This window comes from Pseudophryne corroboree, chromosome 6, assembly GCF_028390025.1.
Source record: "Pseudophryne corroboree isolate aPseCor3 chromosome 6, aPseCor3.hap2, whole genome shotgun sequence".
Taxonomy (NCBI): domain Eukaryota; kingdom Metazoa; phylum Chordata; class Amphibia; order Anura; family Myobatrachidae; genus Pseudophryne; species Pseudophryne corroboree.
The window spans coordinates 448,112,814-448,135,771 of record NC_086449.1 but is presented as its reverse complement, the minus strand read 5'-3'; the positions used below and the strand labels follow the sequence as shown (position 1 = coordinate 448,135,771).

Below are 22,958 nucleotides of genomic sequence, written 5' to 3'. Positions count from 1 at the left end.
GTATTTCTTGATAATAATTGGCCCACGGCCATACTATCCTGAATGCGCCCGATCACGTCCGATCTTGGAAGCTAAGCAGGTATGGCCTGGTCAGTACGTGGATGGGAGACCTCCAGGGAATACTAGGTGCTGTGGGCCATTTTCTTTCAGGAAATTCTTGTACTATTTTCTTCAGAGCTTACTCCATACTTCGATCCTTTCTGTGACGTGTACACATTATGATTCCTATACATATATAATTATAACAACAATATTTTCACCTATTATATCTAGAACCATATTTGTTACAATTGTAATCTAGATTCTTACATTTATAATTTTTAATATTCTATATTTTGTTCACCCCACAGTGAATTCTTAGCCAATTAATAAAAGTTAAGTTTTAATCAATCCATCAAGAGGAAGGACTTCAAACGGTCCTCCTCTTCATCATTTAATAATTATAATTTACAAAGAGTGCTTCCACACAAGGGTATTTTGTCTTTCTCTTGCTTTCCTCTTGTAGTCAAACTACAAAATCTGTGGGAGCACCACCAAAACTCAGTACTATTTATGATTTACAATAATAGTCAATATTTTGGTATCTAATAGATTTATTTCTTTGCTAATTACAACACATACTATTCAAGCTGGTGCAAATCCACAACCCCCCTTCCTCTACAATTCACTTTGGTACTGAGGTTTTCCTCAGCTCTTGGATTTTGCACAGCTACTCAGGCTCTAAAACAGCCATCATCAATAATTTCACTGACAATCACCTTTTTTTCCCCGTGTTTTTCTCCACCTATACAATAGATTTGTCAAAAATACCTTTTTCATTCATTAAAACAAATCCTGCAATGAGTAACTTCAGTCTAAAAACAGAGCTACTGAGTAAGAGACCAGTAGAAGATTTGGACACCATCTTTCCCATCCAATTAACGGAGCTGACACCGGATACTAATTGGGAAGATGATTTGTTCCATCTAAAGAGAGTTCTCCAACGTCGAATCAGAGTCGACTGGGACGTGACCAGTTTAGAACACTACCTCAAACAAAAGATCACTCCCAGGGGTCTACGACCCAAACTTTTTCCTTCCTTTGAACTTTCCACTGACAATTTGAAAAGAGATTGGGAGACATGCCTCCTGAAATGCTCTCAGGAATTGATTAGTGTGCTGATTAAACACAATCACATAGTCCTAGAAGAATGCACCAAAGAAGTGGATAGATTAGGACTCAAATTAGAACAGTGGGAGAAAGACTCCACCTTCCAGACTTGTTTTAGTAAAATTAAAAAAGATCTGGAAACCTACGAAGATGGTATCATAGATCGGAAGAAAAACAAGTTCTCTAGAGATAAACGGGATTTTACCTCAGGACATATCTTTAAATGGACTAATCCACCACGCAGGAGGGAACAAACAAGACAAGACTACACTCCATCTTCTTCAGAAATTGAACCATCTGATAATGAGGATAACAACTCCTCAAATACTGATCTGAGAGAATCCCACCAACGAAGGAGAGACTTCAGTCTTCACTCGTCTTCCTCCACCACTTCCTCTTTTTTAGAGGAAAACAGGGGCAAACCCCGAGGCCACCCCGCAAAACAAAAACAAGGCGGGGCAGGAGGAAGAAACACAAGAGAAAGATGGGGATCTCCACAACCCCGTCGTTATCCGTCCAGAAGGAGGAAATAACAATATCCACCACTTCAAACCTAAAAATAATCAACCTATCTGATCATAATTTAACAAATGATCAAATAGAGGTCTTGGAGAAGGGTCTCTCTTTCTCACCCACTACCAACTTTAATCGTTTCAAATGGGAAACTCATCTTAGACTCTTTGGTCGCAAACTTCTCTTGAAAAAACACTTCAGCAAGATTGACATCGGACAATCCTCATCTACTAATGAATTATCAGCTCTATCTTCACAAGAACAGGAAGCGCTGCTTAATCTAGAAGAATTATCTGATGAACAATCTCCCTCTAAAACAAGGCCAATATGTAAAAATTGGTCCACTTTTTATCCCCAGGACAATACATGCCCTGAGGTAAAAGTTTTTCTCAATTTAGTCTCTCGTGACTTTGACACACTTTATCGACAACAGCAAACACACAGAATTGCAGGTAACCTATCAAAACACCAAAAGGATGCCCTCAAAGAGATTCAAAAATGGGATGATGTCCAAATCAAAATGTCGGATAAAGGTGGCAACATAGTAATATGGCCGACAACATTATATCTCAAAGAGGCCAATAAACAACTGAAAGATGCCACATGTTACAAAACCACATTATTCAATCCAACATCTAATTTCCAAACTCTATATAACAAAATCATCAATAAACATTTACAACTTGGAACAATCACAAAAGTAGAATGGGATTACTTGAATACACCACACCCAAGAACTCCAACTCTATATTTACTGCCTAAGATACACAAAAATCTGGATAACCCACCTGGCCGACCCATCATTTCGGGTAATGGAGGCCTACTGGAAAAAGCAAGTTGCTTCCTAGATGTTCACCTAAGACAACACGTCTTGAGTCTTCCCTCTTACATCAAAAACACAACTGATGCCCTGAAAAAAATCCAGGGAATACATCTGGAGGAATCCTATCTATTGGTAGGTCTTGACGTCGAATCATTATATACATCCATTAAGCATGATTTAGGCATACAGGCTGTCAAGTATTTTCTATCAATGGAAGGGTTATGTGATTTTCATAAATTCCTATTGGAATTACTGAACTTTGTATTGAATCATAATTATTTCTTGTTCAATAATCAATTTTACATTCAAATCAGAGGCACTGCCATGGGGGCAGCATGTGCCCCCACCTATGCGAATCTTTTTTTGGGATGGTGGGAGCGCGAAATAGTTTTTCATGACAATCAAGAGGAATATACCAATCATATCGTCATTTGGATACGGTTCATTGACGATATCTTCCTGATTTGGGATGGTACACAGCAGAAATTGGATCAATATATTTCATCTTTGAACAAGAATAATATAAATCTCAAATTCACTTATGTTAGCAGCAAAGATAACATTCCTTTCCTAGATCTCAGGATATATCGGGACTTAGAGAACAATATAGCAACTGAGATTTTTAGAAAGGAAACCTCAACCAATAGTCTCCTACATTCATCTAGTGGACATTTTCCCCCTACCATCAGGAACATCCCCAAAGGAGAATTTCTTAGATTGAAACGAAATTGCTCGGAGGAGTCTACTTTCAAGTCTAAAAGCCTCGAACTAACTGCAAGATTAAAGGAAAGGGGTTACAGTAATCGTCTAATCAAGAAAGCAAGATTTGAAGTTGAAAAAGTGCCACGTGACTCTCTGATATTTCAAGAAAGAAAATCAAGGGATAACAAATCTACATTAAGATTTATAGGTGATTTTTGCAGGAATTGGAAAGATGCCAGAAAAATATTACAATCACATTGGCACATTTTGAAAATGGACGAAGATCTAGCCAAATATATTGGAGACAATGTTAGCATGAGTTGGCGAAGAGCACCAAATTTAAAAGACAAACTGGTTAGGAGTCATTTCTCATATCCATCCAAACATAAAACCACCCTAAAGGGCAGCTACCCATGTGGCGATTGCCGAGCCTGCCCACACGTTAAGAACTGTACAGACATTACAGATAAATTCAACCAAATGATCAAGATTGAAGATTACTTCAACTGTAAAACAACAAATGTGATTTATTGCATTACATGCCCATGCAAACTTAAATACGTGGGCATGACATCACGTATGCTCAAAGTAAGAATTTTAGAGCATATAGGAAATGTACGCAATGCCAGATCAGACACAGCCAGATTCAGGAAACTTACTTCTGTTGCTAGACATTTTCTTCATCATCACAACAGCAAAACGGAGGAACTCACTGTTTTTTGTCTTGAACATGTGAAATTGGGACTAAGAGGAGGGGATATCAATGAAGCTCTACAAAAGAGAGAATCAGAATGGATCTTTCAACTGGATACGCTTATGCCAAAGGGTCTCAATGAGTACATCAATTTCGGTGTTTTCCTTTAATTATTGCATACAATCCATTTTCCATTTAACCACCTTTTCTCCCTAACCCTTTTCTTTCCCCCCCCTTTCTCTTTTTTTCCCCCCTCCCCCCACCAAAACCCCCCTTCAACCTCTCTCTCAACCCTTTCCATCCCCACGTCTACACAATATTCCCTCTCTTCCTCCCAACACAGTGCACTCAGGCTTTATCCCACAGCAATTCACCCCTCTTCTCCCACATTCCATCAATTCTCTCTATTCTCTTTCCTTCAACCTCCCCTTTTCCCCCCTTTTCATCTCATCCCCTAATAACCACCTCACCCTTCACCCCGCCCATAGGTCTGTCACAATTCATCTCCAAACTTCACCCCAGCACAATAACCCATCTCATATACACCACATTTCTATTTTCATATTTCAATCATTTTTTCCCCCTCTTTTCCCCTTACATCAATCTTAGCCCACCTCCACCTCCCACTACCTCATCACCTATAATTCCATCACACCATCAATTTATTCCATTTCACTTTTATTTTCATTTTTATATTTATATTTATTTTCATTTCATTTTATTTATATTTTTATATATATTTTTTTATATATTATATATATATATATATATTTTCATTACTATTCACACAATTATTCACACATTTATTTTCATATCTTTATAACATTTACAATTTTTATAACTTATAATTTATATTTCATTTTATTTTATTTCATTTCATTTTTATTTCATTATACATTCATTTTCATTTTTAATATTTTATTAATTCATTTCACTATAATATTATTACAACATCCACTTATTTCACTGTCATTATCATCCTGTTATCCCTTGACACAGTTGCTCTTCCTCAACCAGAGCAAACACCTTCTCTATCTCACACTCAAAACCATTCAATTTTCCCCACATCATCCAATCCTCCCTGCCTAAATGGACACACAGGTGCCCAATATTACTGGGACATTCGATATTACTAATCCTCCTTGATTCATCTGTTAGTTACAACAGGTATTAATTCGGATAAATCTGTCCGCTACCCTTCCAAACCATCTTCACATTCTTGCATTGCTCAATCCGTAATCAATCCCAATTAAACTTCCATCAAACCAAGCTGCAACACATTCTATTATAATCAATCCCTTATTATATCATTGGTTCGTGTATCCTATTTATGGGATCATCAGGTGAGAGAGAACACGGGGCTTCCGTGAACAAGCCTACAGGTGAAACGTACGTCGGAAACCTGATGTCCAACAAGTGACGTCACTGCGGCTTCGCCCTCTCCGGAACGGGCGGCCGCACGGTCACAGAACACGGAGCACGGAGCTCGGCCATAAACTCCAGCAACCGTTCGCAGTGACATCTGCAACATTGGCAAATGGTAACCTCTAACTATATGTTCATTTCCAAGCAGCGCACCAGAACCTATTTGGCGTGACTATCCCTGCATTTGCTCCGTAACTATACTCAGAATTGATTGTATTTATACAGCCATTTCAGAAGTATACTGCAAGCTCATTCATACTTATATTTATATTTCCACCAGACTGAAAAAGGCACTTGTGTTGTGCTGCTCACATTGTATCCATGCAGCCCAACCTAATAACAACATTTGTTTCTATACAGTTTTTTTCATTATCATTGGAAACGATTTTTTCAGTAACAGAAACACAAGAATTGCTATATCAGCTACCCATAAGTGTTTAACATATGGGCTAAAGACTTTCAATAATAATTTTTGTCTTTTTGCTGTTTATCACATGGACATAGACTACCTTTTTTTCTTCTTCTTTTTTCATTCTTTTCGATAATATTGGCTACTCACAGCAAAAAATAGAAAAGATTTTCCCAGTTTGTATTAATATCCACGAAAAAAGATTGATACTGATTGCTACAATTTACCACTCCTATATTTGACTGATGAAAGTCTGGGAGAAAGACATTGTGCTTATACTGAGTTCATAGCTCTATCGGTTAAAAGACAGCAGCAGTATTTACTTACACAGACTCCCTCACTTGGAATTACAGTGACAGGAGCTTACAAGCACTGTCAGATACCATTACTGAATTTAGAGGTGTGTCTGCCAATTTTCTGATTTACTTGGCCCACGGCCATACTATCCTGATTACGCCCGATCACATCTGATCTGGGAAGCTAAGCAGATAAAGGCCTGTTCAGTACTTGGATGGGAGACCTCCAGGGAATACTAGGTGCTGTGGGCCATTTTTCTTGAGGAGAATCCTCATATCACACCGCAATTTCCCAATATTATATACAGTGGGTTTATCAGACCCACAGACCTCCATTTAGTACCAACAGTATTTCTTGATAATAATTGGCCCACGGCCATACTATCCTGAATGCGCCCGATCACGTCCGATCTTGGAAGCTAAGCAGGTATGGCCTGGTCAGTACGTGGATGGGAGACCTCCAGGGAATACTAGGTGCTGTGGGCCATTTTCTTTCAGGAAATTCTTGTACTATTTTCTTCAGAGCTTACTCCATACTTCGATCCTTTCTGTGACGTGTACACATTATGATTCCTATACATATATAATTATAACAACAATATTTTCACCTATTATATCTAGAACCATATTTGTTACAATGGCAATCTAGATTCTTACATTTATAATTTTTAATATTCTATATTTTGTTCACCCCACAGTGAATTCTTAGCCAATTAATAAAAGTTAAGTTTTAATCAATCCATCAAGAGGAAGGACTTCAAACGGTCCTCCTCTTCATCATTTAATAATCATAATTTACAAAGAGTGCTTCCACACAAGGGTATTTTGTCTTTCTCTTGCTTTCCTCTTGTAGTCAAACTACAAAATCTGTGGGAGCACCACCAAAACTCAGTACTATTTATGATTTACAATAATAGTCAATATTTTGGTATCTAATAGATTTATTTCTTTGCTAATTACAACACATACTATTCAAGCTGGTGCAAATCCACAACCCCCCTTCCTCTACAATTCACTTTAGGGTTGATCCCAGATATATGCTCAATCAGAGAGGATTTTAGTAATCAATTATAGCATGCCTATATAATGAATTAATTCTTCTGGATTTATGCCATAATATTTAAGCATCAGGGTCATTCAAAAAATGATTTTTTCGGGAGACATGGTCAAATTTAACATACTATTTTTTTCTGTGAAGCACATATATATAAAGCCTGTAATGGTCTGACATTCATAGCAGCAGGTATCATGATAGGCAATTAGTTACACAAAGTACATAGACCATACAGGTAATGGTATGCTGTTCATTACGATATTAGACCAATATAACACTGATAGCTGACGGCTTCACAATAATATTATTTTAGCATACTATTTTTTTCTGTGAAGCACATATATATAAAGCCTGTAGTGGTCTGACATTCATAGCAGCAGGTATCATGATAGGCAATTAGTTACACATAGTGCATAGACCATACAGATAATGGTGTGCTGTTCATTACGATATTAGACCAATATAACACTGATAGCTGACGGCTTCACAAGAATATTATTTTAGCTCATACGACCTGTACCGGGGGCCGCCCGCCGTGCGCACTGGCAGGGCGCCATAACGCTTCCTTCCTTTAACGTACGTTTCGCCGTGGCTTGTTCACAAAGGGGGGAACAGCTTCTGATTACTGTCAGTCCAAGTTCCTTATAAACCTTCAAACACTCCCCCGAAGGCGGACGCAAATGATGACGTCCTCTAAACACGGGGCAATCATTTTTACTCAAATAGAACAAATAATCTTTTTTTGGTACTAATACGATTGGTTAGCGATTTTTACCATTATCAATTATGTTCCAGTCATATATTGACTACTCTGGAATGTACCTAAGTATATATCACTAGGTTACTATCAGCAGATCGCAAAGACACAATTCAAAGCGATGGAGCTGCATTGGTCAGAAGTCCTATACTGCAACTTTATTGTCTGCAGCCCTCACGGCAGTCAGCCAGTGCGCTTAATGTATTCAGCTCTCTCTAACAGACCCAAGTCCGGCTGGCTGTCAGCTCACACTGTCAATGACCACATAAAGACGTATATCGGCTGCAGCGATGTACGTTCCAACACATGTCAGTAGACCTTATTTAAAATCTACAGAGACACAGAGACTCCTGATTACTCGCATCAGGTGTTCAGTTGATCCAAGACACCACCTGCATTCATTGCAGTTGTCCTGGATCTAATTATATGGATCGTATGTATGATCACCTTCTCTCATAAAGAAAAACGAAAAAGCACGCTGCCATCCACTCAATGTGAAGATGGACAAACATGTATAAAAGTAACAATTATTATAGATAAGAACCACATTAGAAGGGAAAACTAGAGCTCAATATTTATTATTAATTGTTATCTCACCCCTATATTGGACACGATACGAGAGCGAGTAGTTATTAAACAGGATAATTACTGAGTAATTACAAATTGTTATTAATGCAAAATAGTCATATCAAGTGACAGCTAATGTTAACTAAAATTATGTACAGGCATCCAAATAATAAAGGATGATAAAAATAAATAAAGACAGAAGTAAATATACAAATAATTATAAACAAAATAAACTAAAAAAATATTAAACTAAAAGGAATTATTAAATAGTGCATAAAAGGACTGTAGTAATATACACAGATACCATTCATGTTACGGAAGATAGATAATAGACAACTATTATCTTCAATCCTATATTGTAAAAAGGGCCGTTATTTAAAACATCATTCTCTTATATATGTATAAACTTACACCTGGATATCTTGCATAGTAATGAGATTCTTAGTAGGGAACTTCAGGAGTGTAACAGTCACTTACAATTATCCCTAATCATTCTTTACTATGCAGATATACATTTACCATTCAACATTTAGTATAAGTCGCACTTGAGATTGATAAAACAGGGGCATCATATTTTCTTCTATTTAATCATTGATTCTGTATCATTTTATTTAGTACATTTTTATCCTTACTGTTGATTGTGCTGTAATTATATATGAAGGTAAGGGGGAGTGGGGGGTGGGAAAAAAAAGGGGGTGAGAAGGGAGGGTTTTTGTGAATAGGAAAAACCTATTATGAGTTAAATGTGAAATAATTTGTTTTACTATTTTTTTTTTTGTATTTCATCTTTTATGTATCATTTTTCAACGTGACTTAGGTGAATAAAGTGTTTATCCTGTGAAGTCAATATGGGAATATAGAGTGTTTTATATATTTATTATTATTTATTAACCTCCGTCAATAGTGTATATATGGTACATGATATTTATAAATAAGGATACCAGTGATTACTATAAAATTATTTAGAAATAGTGAGTGAAAAGATATAAGTGAAGTATTTCTACAACTTACTGATAAATGTGAAAAAAGAGTGATTATTGTGATAAAATAAAAAATAAAAAATTGGTAGATATTAGTGCCGTTGGCTTGTAAGTTCAGCATATAAAGAATTTAAATATATATATGTGTCTATCTATATATATCCAGACACTTCTTTTGTGTGCCCTCACAGATAAAAGGAATGAAGTCCTCTATGTTGTATAAAGAGGCCCCATTAATTATCAATATCTAGATAGTGCATTAAGTTTCAGTGAATAAAGAGATTATGTACACTGCACATAGTGATGTACATGAATGTGTATTGTCTAAGTGTCGCTGAATGTGTCCTCTGTATTCTCAGAGAAACGAGGCATAACTGTTGAATTCATTAAGACCCCCTGGTGTAACTGTGTTGAGGAGAAAGATCCACTCAGTTTCTTTTCTGAGTAGTATGTTATTCAAATCTCCCTTCCTAATATTTAGTTTGACATGTTCTAGGCCAAATGCTTTGAGACAACGAGGATCACCATTATGATTTAACAGAAAATGCTTGGCTACTGATGTTATTTTCCTCAGATTCTTCATTTCACTTTTGGCATTTCGGATGTTGGTGGCATGCTCCAAGATCCGTACTCTCATTGTTCTTGAGGTCATGCCTACATATCTAAGGCCACAGGGGCATTGTAGACAGTAGATCACTCCCATCGTTTTACAATTCATATAGTCCTGTATTTTAATTTCCTTTCCAAGCTTAGTGATTATTTTATTGGTTTTGATTATGTACTGGCAGGCTGTACAATTGCCACATGGGTAGGTACCTTTAAGTATTGGTTGTTTATTATGTACTCTTTGGAAGTGGCTGCTGACCAGTGTATCTTTGAGATTGGTGCTTCTTCGCCAGCTCATAGAAACCTGTGTACCTAGACAGTTCCTCAAATCTTGATCCACTTTCAAAACCGGTAAGTGTCTGTTTAGAATAGTTTTCACCTGTCTCCATTCCTGACAGTATTTCCCTATGAAGCGAATCTCTTCTGGTTTGTTGATTTCTTTTTGTACTGGAATTATCAGATTGTCTCTCTCGGTCTTCAGGGCATGGTGTTTAGCCCTTTTAATAAGTCGTCCACTATATCCCCTATTTTTTAATCTTATAGTAAGATCTTTGCTTTGTTGTAAGAAGATTTTCCTATCTGAGCAATTTCTTCTTAGGCGCAGAAATTCGCCCTTTGGGATATTGGAAACTGTGGGTGAGAAATGGCAGCTGGATTCGAGCAACAGACTATTAGTAGCTGTCTTTTTGTGGTAAAGATCCGTAGTAAGTTCACCATCTTCACCTCTATAGATCAACAGATCTAAGAATGCTACCTTGTCATGACTGTATTCACATGTGAGTCTCAGATTTAAGGCATTGGTGTTGAGGAGGCTTATAAAGTTCTGAAGCTGATGTTCACTTCCGTCCCATATCACTAGTATATCATCGATATAGCGTAACCATTGTGTTATATGTTTGGTGTATTCTTCCATTTGTTCTGAGAAAACAGTTAGGGCCTCCCACCAGCCTAAAAACAAATTAGCATATGTAGGGGCACAGGCTGCCCCCATCGCCGTGCCCCTAACCTGCAGAAAGTATTTGTTATCAAATACAAAATAGTTTCTGCTTAGCACAAATTCTAGGAGTTCCATGATGAATACATTAAAGTCATTCGATCCTTCCATGCTGAGGAAGTATTCTACCGCCTTAAGACCTTCTGAATGCTTAATCGAGGTGTATAAAGATTCCACATCCAAAGATACAAGGAGCTGATGACTTTCTAATTTAACCCCTTGGATCTTCTTAAGGACATCTGTTGTGTCACGTAAATATGATGGGAGACTTAATACGTGTTTCCTGAGATGTACATCAACGAAGGTGCTCGCCTTCTCTGTCAGGCTGCCTATACCCGAGACTATTGGTCTTCCCGGGGGCACCTCTGCATTCTTATGCACTTTGGGGAGTGCATAAAAAGTCGGAATCTTAGGGTTCTTAACCTCCAGAAACTCCATTTCTGATTTAGTAATAGTTCCTTTGAGGCGATAGCCAGAGACAAGTTTATTATATGCTGCAAGGAAAACCTCCGTGGGGTCTGTAGGGAGAGATTTATAACAGGAGGAATCCCCCAGCTGTCTCATTACCTCAGTCATATACATATCTCTGGGCCATAATACTACATTACCCCCCTTATCGGAGGGTTTAATGATGACCTGGTCCCAGGTCTGCATTTCTGCCCAGGCTTCTTTCTCATCCTTGGATATGTTACCCTGAGTTCGATACCTACATTTACTTAGGTCGTCAAAATCCGAGGATACCAAATCAAGAAAGGTTTGCACTGGTGGACATGTACTACTTTGAGGAAAAAATACTGATTTGGGTTTACAGATTGGTCTATGGGTGTCCGTCCAAAAGGTTTGTATCTCACCTGTTTCTTCAAGGAGATCTTCTAGAGTATGTAAGGTCTCTCTATCAGACTGAGTTAGTGATATTGTTACTAGTGTGGGAGGTATTGATGCCATAGATGACAGTTCTGCTTCCTTCTTTATACGTTCTTGATTCGCAAAAAACTTTTTGAGGAGTAGCTTCCTCCCGTATAGTTGCAAATCCTTCTCCCATTCAAATCTATCAAAGTGTGAGGTTGGTGAGAATGATAAACCTTTCTTCAATAGACTTTCTTGAGTAGCAGACAACTCTATATCTGACAGATTGATAATCCTCAGCTCATCCAATCTGACATCCATGTTTAGATTCTCTGTCTGTTCCGTACGGATTGCCTCTGCGGTAGTGGAGTGTCCCATGTCTGTCATCCCCTTCCTCTTCCTTGTCCTTTTCCCCCTCCTTGTCTTCCTCCTCTTTGGTACCCTCTCCTGGTACCTTGATTTTGTTCTAAAAAAGTAGCAGATGAGGAGGATGAATAATTCAAGGATGAATTGGGGATAAAGTCACCTCGTGAGGAAGTAGATGGTGAATTTCTATTATATACACGGGACTCAGTATCTTCCTCTACCTCCGACAGATCTGTGTCTGAGGAAGAGTAATGATAGTCCCTCTGGGCACCTGTCTTGTTCTTTATATTACGCTTCCATCTAAATATATTACCAGAGGCAAAATCTTTTTTGTCTCGTACGAATTTAATTCGCTTCCGTTCTATAATCTCCTTTTCATAGGTCTCTAAATCCTTTTTGTTTCGTTCAAAACACTTTTGGAATTGATGATCCTGTTCCCAATCCTGTAATTTTTTGCCCAATGTGTCTATTTATTTCTCACATCCTTCTAATACAAGTAAATTATGTTTAATGAGGATTGTGATGATATCTTGTGAGCATTTTAATAATGTAGTTTCCCACTCTTTCTGAAGGTTATCCGTAATAAGCTCAAAGTTAGGGAACAATTTAGGTCTCAATCCTCTTGGTGAAATTTTCTGCCTTTGATAATTTTCAAGGGTGGTTAAATCCCAATTAGTACGCAGCTGTTTCTGCAAATTAAACTTGAGTTTTTTGAAATCTTCTTCCCAATTTGTGTTGGGTATAGAATCTGTAAGCTCCTCAGGAAATATATTACTAAGGTCTTCTTGTGTCTTATGTTTGCTAATAAGTTCATTCTTCAAGCTGAAGTTGGACATGACAGAAATATAGAGGATTCCCTATTAGACAGTAATACTCAATGATCCAGATGGCACAATATAGCTTTATGTGTTAAACTGATGTCCTATTATTGGTTGTGTCACTTATATGTCCTATGTGACGTTCTGGTTAGCAGGAATTCGAGATACACTCGATAACAAGTCGTGAAGAAAAAGGAAAGTTTGCTGGCCGCACAGTCTTAAGGACAATATTTCTTCCACTATATGAGGACAACCTGGAGATTGTAAGTAAATGACACCTATTACCCCAAATTTCTGTATCCTGCACTACTGTGCCAATGTTTTATTTGAGGATGATGGGGGGTGCTCCCTGAGAGTTGGGTTCAATTTTTATACAAGACTTTACCAAGAAAGGTAAACGAGAACTCTCCTAAAGTGGGGCACTCTGTAGGTGTCTGTCTCTATATGCTACACCACTGGATCAAAAATAGGGAAAAGAAAAAAAGAGAAGAAGAAAAGAAAAAAAGAGAGGTAGAAATGGAAAGCCTCTCTCCTAAAACTTAACTTTTATTATATCCATAAATATAAAAATTTAGAGAATACATTCTCTTTATCTAAAAAGGCGAAATATTGACACACTACATATAATACAACATGTAACAAGATAAAAGGTACAGGTTTTTGGGATCTCCAATGGGCCTTAGCCCTCCCAGTTAATGAAAAATATATTTATGAATGACCCTATTGAAGAATCAGTCAAGACCTTTGGGGCATTTTTCTTGGTTCTGCTGCCTCGTATGTGCTATTGCATTATATACGTAGGTGAGAGACCCTTACTTGTGCCAGTCTCTAGAGTCATAGACAACACCAGAGCTTTAGTGGAGAGTGTCTCATTCACTTCTACTTTTGGTTGATAACCATGGGGTCAGTGCAGCCAATGAGAAAGCTACTGACACTTAACCTGCTCTGGTGTTGAGAAAAGAGTACAGAGTGTATAATAGGCAAGACTATATTGCAAATTTCGTGGTTCTGCTGCCATGCATGTGCTTAAGCATTATATGCATGGTGAGAGACCATTACTAATGCTAGTCAATGGAAATGAAGATACAACCAGACAGTATGCACCGTGTCCCATTCGCCTTAGATACTGGCTGATAATACTATGATCAGTGCAGCCAGTTCGCAGGTTACTGACACTTTACTACTGAGGTGTTGAAAGTATAGAGGCAATATAATTTTCTTCCATAATTACCTGTCACATATTAACACAAAAAATATACATTTATTATTATTCACCGAGCAAATAATACTCTCTCAGCACCTAGCATTGGTGTTTGCTCAAATTATGTTTCATGTGCATAGATAAGTGACAGATATAGTTTTGAAGCCTCTATTATTTCAGACTGTGGCTTCAATGTCCTACTTGCCTATATATCTCTTTCTCTTATATGGCTACCAAAAATTTATCTACCAATTTTTTTTGCCAGCAGCTTGTGTCATGCAGCATATGACTCCTGATTTCACTGGGTTCTTTCACTGTTGTATAGAATATTTACCTGGGATGCAGTCAATTTACCTTCAATCAAAATCCAGACGGTCGAAATCCCGACAGCAATTGACTGACGGTCAAAATCCCGACAAGGTCAAAATCCCGTTAAATTTTTCCATGTCTCCCGAAAAAATCATTTTTTGAATAACCCTGATGCTTAAATATTATGGCATAAATCCAGAAGAATTAATTCATTATATAGGCATGCTATAATTGATTACTAAAATCCTCTCTGATTGAGCATATATCTGGGATCAACCCTAAAGTATCATATATGCTCAGGGTAACACTATAAAAACTGTTGCCGGGAGCAACAGGCTACTTTGGTATATACTTATAAGAAATTCTGTGTTATGCAGCCAAGATTTACACCACAAAAAAACAAGTGTTATCCAATTGAGGAATGTCTATAGATACATTTTTGGTAGCCATATAAGAGAAAGAGATAAATAGGCAAGTAGGACATTGAAGCCACAGTCTGAAATAATAGAGGCTTCAAAACTATATCTGTCACTTATCTATGCACATGAAACATAATTTGAGCAAACACCAATGCTAGGTGCTGAGAGAGTATTATTTGCTCGGTGAATAATAATAAATGTATATTTTTTGTGTTAATATGTGACAGGTAATTATGGAAGAAAATTATATTGCCTCTATACTTTCAACACCTCAGTAGTAAAGTGTCAGTAACCTGCGAACTGGCTGCACTGATCATAGTATTATCAGCCAGTATCTAAGGCGAATGGGACACGGTGCATACTGTCTGGTTGTATCTTCATTTCCATTGACTAGCATTAGTAATGGTCTCTCACCATGCATATAATGCTTAAGCACATGCATGGCAGCAGAACCACAAAATTTGCAATATAGTCTTGCCTATTATACACTCTGTACTCTTTTCTCAACACCAGAGCAGGTTAAGTGTCAGTAGCTCTCTCATTGGCTGCACTGACCCCATGGTTATCAACCAAAAGTAGAAGTGAATGAGACACTCTCCACTAAAGCTCTGGTGTTGTTTATGACTCTAGAGACTGGCACAAATAAGGGTCTCTCACCTACGTATATAATGCAATAGCACATACGAGGCAGCAGAACCAAGAAAAATGCCCCAAAGGTCTTGACTGATTCTTCAATAGGGTCATTCATAAATATATTTTTCATTAACTGGGAGGGCTAAGGCCCATTGGAGATCCCAAAAACCTGTACCTTTTATCTTGTTACATGTTGTATTATATGTAGTGTGTCAATATTTCGCCTTTTTAGATAAAGATAATGTATTCTCTAAATTTTTATATTTATGGATATAATAAAAGTTAAGTTTTAGGAGAGAGGCTTTCCATTTCTACCTCTCTTTTTTTCTTTTCTTCTTCTCTTTTTTTCTTTTCCCTATTTTTGATCCAGTGGTGTAGCATATAGAGACAGACACCTACAGGATTTTGACCTTGTTGGGATTTTGACCATCAGTCAATTGCTGTCGGGATTTTGACCGTCGGGATTTTTATTGGAGGTATTTCATACTGATCCCGTTTGCCTATCCATAATTATATTTTTACAGGCAGACAAATTCCATTATACTTCCTTTCAGAATTTCAGGATACTCATTATTTTCCATCTTTGCAAAAAAAGTGTCTGATTTATCCACAGTCTCAACATCAGCTACATTCATTAGCATGTAAACCTGTACCTTTTTAGACTTGTCAGGCTGGAGTAGCAGTATATGTGCCACTCCCTGCAGAACTTTAGCCTGGCATTACCAATGTTTTTAACAATGGGATTGATTTTGCAAAGACTCTGCGCCATACTTTTACTCTTCTAACATTTGAGCAAAATTAATCTTAAACAACTGACCATCAGAAATATGTCTGTACCTTCAGGGGTGTGGTATGTATGACTGGCGGTCTCCATAACTACATCCCCCAATGATAACAACCAGTACATCTATAGTAGACATAATTGAAGCTCATTGTAAACAATATAACAAGGTAAATTCCTGCAGTGGTTTGTTATATATTTTATTATATATTAGTGATACTAATTTTTGATTAAGCAATTTTGATATTTATTTTTAATAAATTGATCAACTGATTAAAAGTTCTGGCAATAGACAAAAAGATCAGCTGTGTGATAAATGTTAGCAAAGATGGCAAATATGTTGAACATAAAAAACAAATAAATAATAATGTTTTCAGTTACACAATTTCACCTTTTATGTGCAATTTACACTACACTTCTATCATGTGTTAATCCTAAGTATTCAAGTTTAAATTTGTACAACAACCATCTATAAAAAATACTACTTTACATGTGTCAGGAATTTCTGTATCAATGGTACTGAAGCTTTGTTTTGCCAATAGCACTACTTCCACACTTACTGATCAGCTCATTGTTTCTCCTATTGGTCCACACTACTCAAAGCTATAATATTCTCCTTCATTGTTAATATATAATAAGTATATGATCATTACAATATACAAAGCTTACTCCAACAGAAAAATTTAATATTAGATATAAAGCAAAACGGATTTCAGTAAGATACCCTTTTTAAGATCTTTATTTACATGCTTTTAAATCCTACTAGAGGCCTTTTTAAGGTCTTACTTGAAAGCAGATACATACATTTTATAAGAAATGTCCCTCTAGATTACACCTTTTAAGACTGATATTGCAGATACTGTGAGTACAAACCTCAACTAGTCCCTGACCAGGGCTGAAACTAGGATTTTTGGCACCCGGGGCAAGGCAGTAATTTGGCACCCCCCATGCACGCGCACACACAAGAAAACTAACATGCACCTCAGACACAGTATTGTGGGGGACTCTGACTGACCAACTGCTGTATGACTACATAGCCCAGTATGCCAGTCAGGACCTATGGCCAATTAAAGAGGAGGAGTACCAATTTTCTGGGGAGGGGGGATAAAAAATGTGGGGCATCCTGGCTGCAGGGAGGAGTCCCTAGGACTGGCTGGTGATATATACTTGATATAAGCCATGCAGTCACTGTATCAGACACATGGGGGAAGGGGGGTAGGGTTTTACTCCAACTGGCCAACTGCTGTAGGACTACAAAGCCCTGCATGCAAGTTGGACCTAGGACCACTCTTTGGGAGGCAGCAGCTGTTCTGACATATAGAGGTGCCGCCGGTAGTTTCTTGGGGAGTCCACATTGGTGTTACTGAGGAGCAGAGACCTGCAGCAAGGGTTCTGTCTGGGACCTGGCAGTAGGTAGTGTCTTAAGGCCCTGTTCTCCTCTGGTGGAGCTGCAGGAAGGGGGAGGCACTGGGGGACAGTACTGGGGGCAGACATCGCTTACACAGGCACAGGAATGTGTGAGCGGCCAGAGACCAGCGCTCAGGAAATGAAAGGGGGCAGCTGGAGAGTCCATGGTCACCCTCCTGCCCCATTCATTAGTGTTCCAGTTGCCATGGGAGGGGTAAGTTTCCTAGGAGTCCACATTGGTGGTGCTGGGGAGTAGGTACCTGCAGCAAGGGATCTTGGACCTGGCAGAAGGTAGCCCCTTAGGGCTGAGAGAAAGGAGGGGAGGCTGGGTACCCATCTCTGCATCCTCTCAGATTCTGCTCCCAGGGCGCATGCCCCCTTATCCCCCTCTAGTTGCAGCCATGCCTGACTGTAATATGTTGGGACCTTACCATATTATAATTGTATAATTGTGAGAAAACAACCTCCAGTTATTACAGTATGCTGGACTAGTCACAGTCACAAGTTATACATAGCATACAGTTTGAATTATGTATTTAGCTATAAATGGTGGCAGGGACTAATTATGTTGGGTTGCAGCACACTGTACTGGAGCAGTGATGTGCAGCTGCTGATATTCAGTTTTTGTCATGTTTGAGTTATCTCATCACATTGATACACACACAATACATAGGACATAACATTTTTATGTATTTAAATAGTGTAACTTGGAAAAACAAATCTTGCTGATTTAGATTGCTTGAATTCATTTTGAGGTGGAGATTGATTTCAACTCAGTTTTGCATTTGACTTTGCTATGTAAGATTATTCTATAGCTTTAGATAACAAAAACATACCCCCTCCACTTTCACAGCTTTTTGCTTTACCATGGGGGCCAACGATGTACACAGGCTCACACAAATTAGGACACAGCCTGTGTATGGCTGAAGCTGTGTTATGTGTTATATCAGGTCCCCCAACATGCCACTGAGTCCCTTCTGAATGTTGATATTATGACATGTTAATGACCCAACATGAATAGTAACCACATTGGCATAATATTGGAACGTATAAGCCAACTTATTCTATTTAATGTTTATTTGTGAACAGAAAAACATATTCTTTCCAGCAGATTGAAAGATTTATATGATGATGGTCAGCAGCTGAGTAGTATTTAAACTGCTAACAAATGTTATTTGATGAAAAGTACAGTAGAATTGTTCATCAAAGTAAGACTACTCACAAGAAAAATTAGACTACTGAATTTTTATGATGTGTACATTTACCTATTTTATATAATGCAGGGGCATAGCCAGATCCTTTGTGGGCCCCACAGCTACATTTTCCAATGCTTCTAGAGAGACACCTATCTGCAGCAGTTCATTATATGCCACATAGTAGCTCCCTAGTTTACTTTCTGAACCATAGTAGTGCCCTAGTTCATGTTATGTCATACTGTAGAGCTGCACTACACATTATTCCACACAGTGTCCCCACTTCATAATATGACATACAGTGTCCCCAGATCATATTATGCCACACTGTAGTGTCTCCACTTCATAATGTGCCTCAATATAGTGTCTCCATTTCATATTATGTGACATTATAATGCCCTCCAGTTAATTTTATACCACACTGCAATGAGTATGTCCAGGGGCATACCTAAATATATTGCAAGACCCAAAGCAAAAGTTTGTAAGGGTCCCTATGTACCACCCAATGATGAAAATGTATATAACACATGTATCTGTGATAAGGAAAGTGGGCCCTTCTCGGCTCTGTGCCCCATAGCAGCTTCACTCCCGGAACCTATGGCAGCTACACCCTTGTGTATAACACATGTAACTATGACAGGGAAGGTTGGTCCCTCTCAGCTCTGACCTCATGGCATAGAAACATAGAATGTGACTGCAGATAAGAACCACTTGGCCCATCTAGTCTTCCCTTTTTTTATTATATTTTTACCTCAAATCTTATTTGATCCTTATGTCTATCCCATGCATGTTTAAATTGCTCTGCTCTCTAAGCATCTACCACCTCTGATGGGAGGCTATTCCACTTGTCCAATACTCTTTCTGTGAAGTAATTTTCCCTAAAATTTTCCCTGAACCTACCTCCCTCCAATTTCAGTGAATGTCCTCATGTTCTAATATACTCCCTGCACCTATGGTAGCTATGCCCCATGATATAATACTCATATTGTATATATAAATTCCTTCCTTTCTCACAGTAGTTTTCCAACTGGTGGGATTTGGTCCTCTGTCTAATGCCAAAAGCAGATTCACCCCTTACTTCTTTTTCAGCTAAACTCTTTTTCGTGAACTCTCATCATCGATTCAGGAGAGGTGTCAAGGCAGCATTGGGACCTACTGTCACACTCCTCTGTAAATGCCCAATCCCATTTGATCTTGGAAGCCATTCAGGAGTAGGCCATGTCAGTACCTGGTGGGGAACCTCCAGGGAATACCAGGTGGAGTAGGTCCATCACCTTACTCCAGTCTAACGGTGACAGCAGATTCACTCTACGCTTGTTCTCATCCTTACCTTATTAATCTCCCTTTTGCCACCTTACATGCAGATTTTGCCATCACCAGTCTACTCCATATATGAAGTTTTTTTTATAGGAGCTGCTGTAATAACCTAAGTCACGCTGAGTATAGCCCAATTCAAGACTATTATTATTAATCTCCCGCTACAGATTGTCCAAAATAGGACATTGATGTTATATTGAGTGAGAAATATTCTTTTTTTATTGCAACTCTTACCGCCCATAAGATTTCTATCCTTGTTTGTATGTTTGGAGATTATATTTTAATAACAAAAGTTCAAAGTGATGTTTTAATTACATAAGATATTTCTTTTGATTTCCTAAGAGAGCGCCAAAAAAGAAGTCTTCTTTCTTCTTCTTCTGGTGTTTGTGTATGGTAAGAATTGTGTTTGCACATGTTAGACTCCTCGGGCGTATTTAGTCTTTTTTTTTTAAATTTTATTCTGAGATTTACTAAAGGCAAACCTGAGAGTAAAATTATGTTTTGTACTGCAAAACATGGACAAATCTGAACATAGAAATCAATACACAATTAAACCAACTCATAAATACTTTCAAAAGAAAAGAATCCAACACAGAAATTTACAAAGAAACATGTTTAAAAACATGGAGCAAATTCAGGACAAGATACACTTTTCTATATGTTCCTGAGAATAGTGTGTTTGCAGAAGCCTATGTTATATGTGCAGTGCTTCTCTTTGTAAAATAAATAAATAACTAAAACTCAAAAAAATAAATGTGTGCCAAAAGCAGGGGTGTATCTAGGGGTCTGAGCACCCATGGCAAAGTAAGGAACTGGTGCCCCCCACCTCCCCCACCCAGGGACACAGAGGGGGGAGTAAGGCTGAGGTCAGGGACACTGAGGGAGGATTACAGGGAGGGTGCGGGTAGGGACACAGGGGAAATTACAGGAGTGTGCGGGCAGGGACACTGAGGGGCAATTACATGGAGGGTATGGGCAGAGACACTGAGGTGGAATTACAGGAGGGTGTGGGCAGGGACACTGAGGGGGGAGTCACAGGGAGGCTGAGGTCAGGGATACTAAAGGGGGGTACTGATGGGAGAGATGTGTGCTGAGCAATCTTAACACAGACCGCTCAGCACACATCTCTCCCCCTGCTCAGCACAGCACAATGTGCTGAACGAGGGGGGATGACAACAGGGGGGGGCTGCTCACTTCACACAGCACTGAAGTGAGCGACCCACTAGAATGAGCCTGCATGCAGGCTCAATCTAGCACCAGCGATAGCGATGTGTGGGGCCGCGCATCCTTATCACTGGGGGGCATACACACGGCAGATTCGTGCTTAAAATCTAAGCAATCTAGTCAGATTGCTTAGATTTTAAACATGGATCTCTCTTTGTGTACCCCCCCTAAGGGGGAATTACAGGGAGGGTTCGGATAGGGAAAATGAGAGGGAGGGGCTACAGGGAGGCTGAGGTCAAGGACACTGAGGGGCAATTACAGGGAGGGTGTGGGAAGGGACATAGAGAGAATTACAGGAGTGTGTGGGCAGGGACACTGAGGGGGCAGGGACATGAGGGGGGAATCACAGGGAGGCTGAAGTCAGGAACACTGAGGAAGAATTACAGAGAGGGTGCGGGTAGGGACACAGGGGAATTTATAGGAGTGTGCAGGCAGGGACACTGAGGGGGAATTACGGGGAGGGTGTGGGCAGGAACACTGAGGGGGAGTCACAGGGAGGCTGAGGTCAGGGACACTAAGGGGGAATTACAGGGAGGGTTCAGGTAGTGAAAATGAGAGGGAGGGGCTACAGGTAGGCTGAGGTCAAGGACACTGAGGGGGAATTATGGGAAGGGTGTGGGAGGGGACATAGAGGGAATTACAGGAGTGTGCGGGCAGGAACACTGATGGGGCAGGGACAATGAGGGGGGAGTCACAGGGAGGCTGAGGTCTGGAACACTGAGAGAGAATTACAGGGAGGGTGTGGGTAGGAACACAGGGGAAATTACAGGAGTGTGCAGGCAGGGACACTGAGGGGCAATTACAGGGAGGGTACGGGCAGGGACACTGAGGGGGAATTATGGTTAGGGTGTGGGTATGGACACTGAGAGGGAATTACGGGGAGGGTGAGGGCAGGGATACTGAGGGGGAATTATGGGTATGGTGTGGGCAGGGACACTGAGAGGGAATTACATGAGTGTATGAGCAGGGTCACTGACGGGGCAGTTACAGGGATGGTGCGGGCAGGAACACTGAGGAGGACTTGCAAGGAGGGTGCAGGCAGGGACACCGAGGGGATATATGCACACATACATACAGTTAAAAACCCCTGACTAGGTGTGATGGCACTACATGTCTCAGCAAATCCAGTTGACAAAGTGTGCTGGGACTTGTAGTCTCAACACAGCTGGACAGGCAGTCAATGGTCTAGATACCTCTCCATACAGAGCTCTTTGTAAGCTGTGATCCAGACTGCCAGGATAGGCCATACAGTGCAGCTATGGTACCGCAGAAAATTTACAGGTATGCTCATGGCTGCACTGCTGACTGGTGCTGATTGTAATGGCTGGTGTTTGGTGACAGACTGCATGCTACCAATGAGAAGAGGAGCGGATGAGGAAGAGGAGGTGTCTCGCCCCTCCCCATACCTGGAAGTGCCCCACTCCCTGGCTATATTCACCATCATTGTGACTGTAATCACAGTCACAGAGAGTGTC

At 39.4% G+C, this 22,958-nt stretch overlaps 3 pseudogenes; all 3 read left to right on the top strand.

Moving 5' to 3' along the window:
• Positions 1–20: 20 nt before the first annotated feature.
• On the top strand, positions 21–138 carry LOC134937740 (5S ribosomal RNA; annotated as a pseudogene).
• Positions 139–6,144: 6,006 nt separating this feature from the next.
• Positions 6,145–6,263, top strand: LOC134937872 (5S ribosomal RNA; annotated as a pseudogene).
• A 116-nt stretch (positions 6,264–6,379) lies between these two features.
• Positions 6,380–6,497, top strand: LOC134937727 (5S ribosomal RNA; annotated as a pseudogene).
• The last annotated feature ends 16,461 nt before the right edge of the window (positions 6,498–22,958 follow it).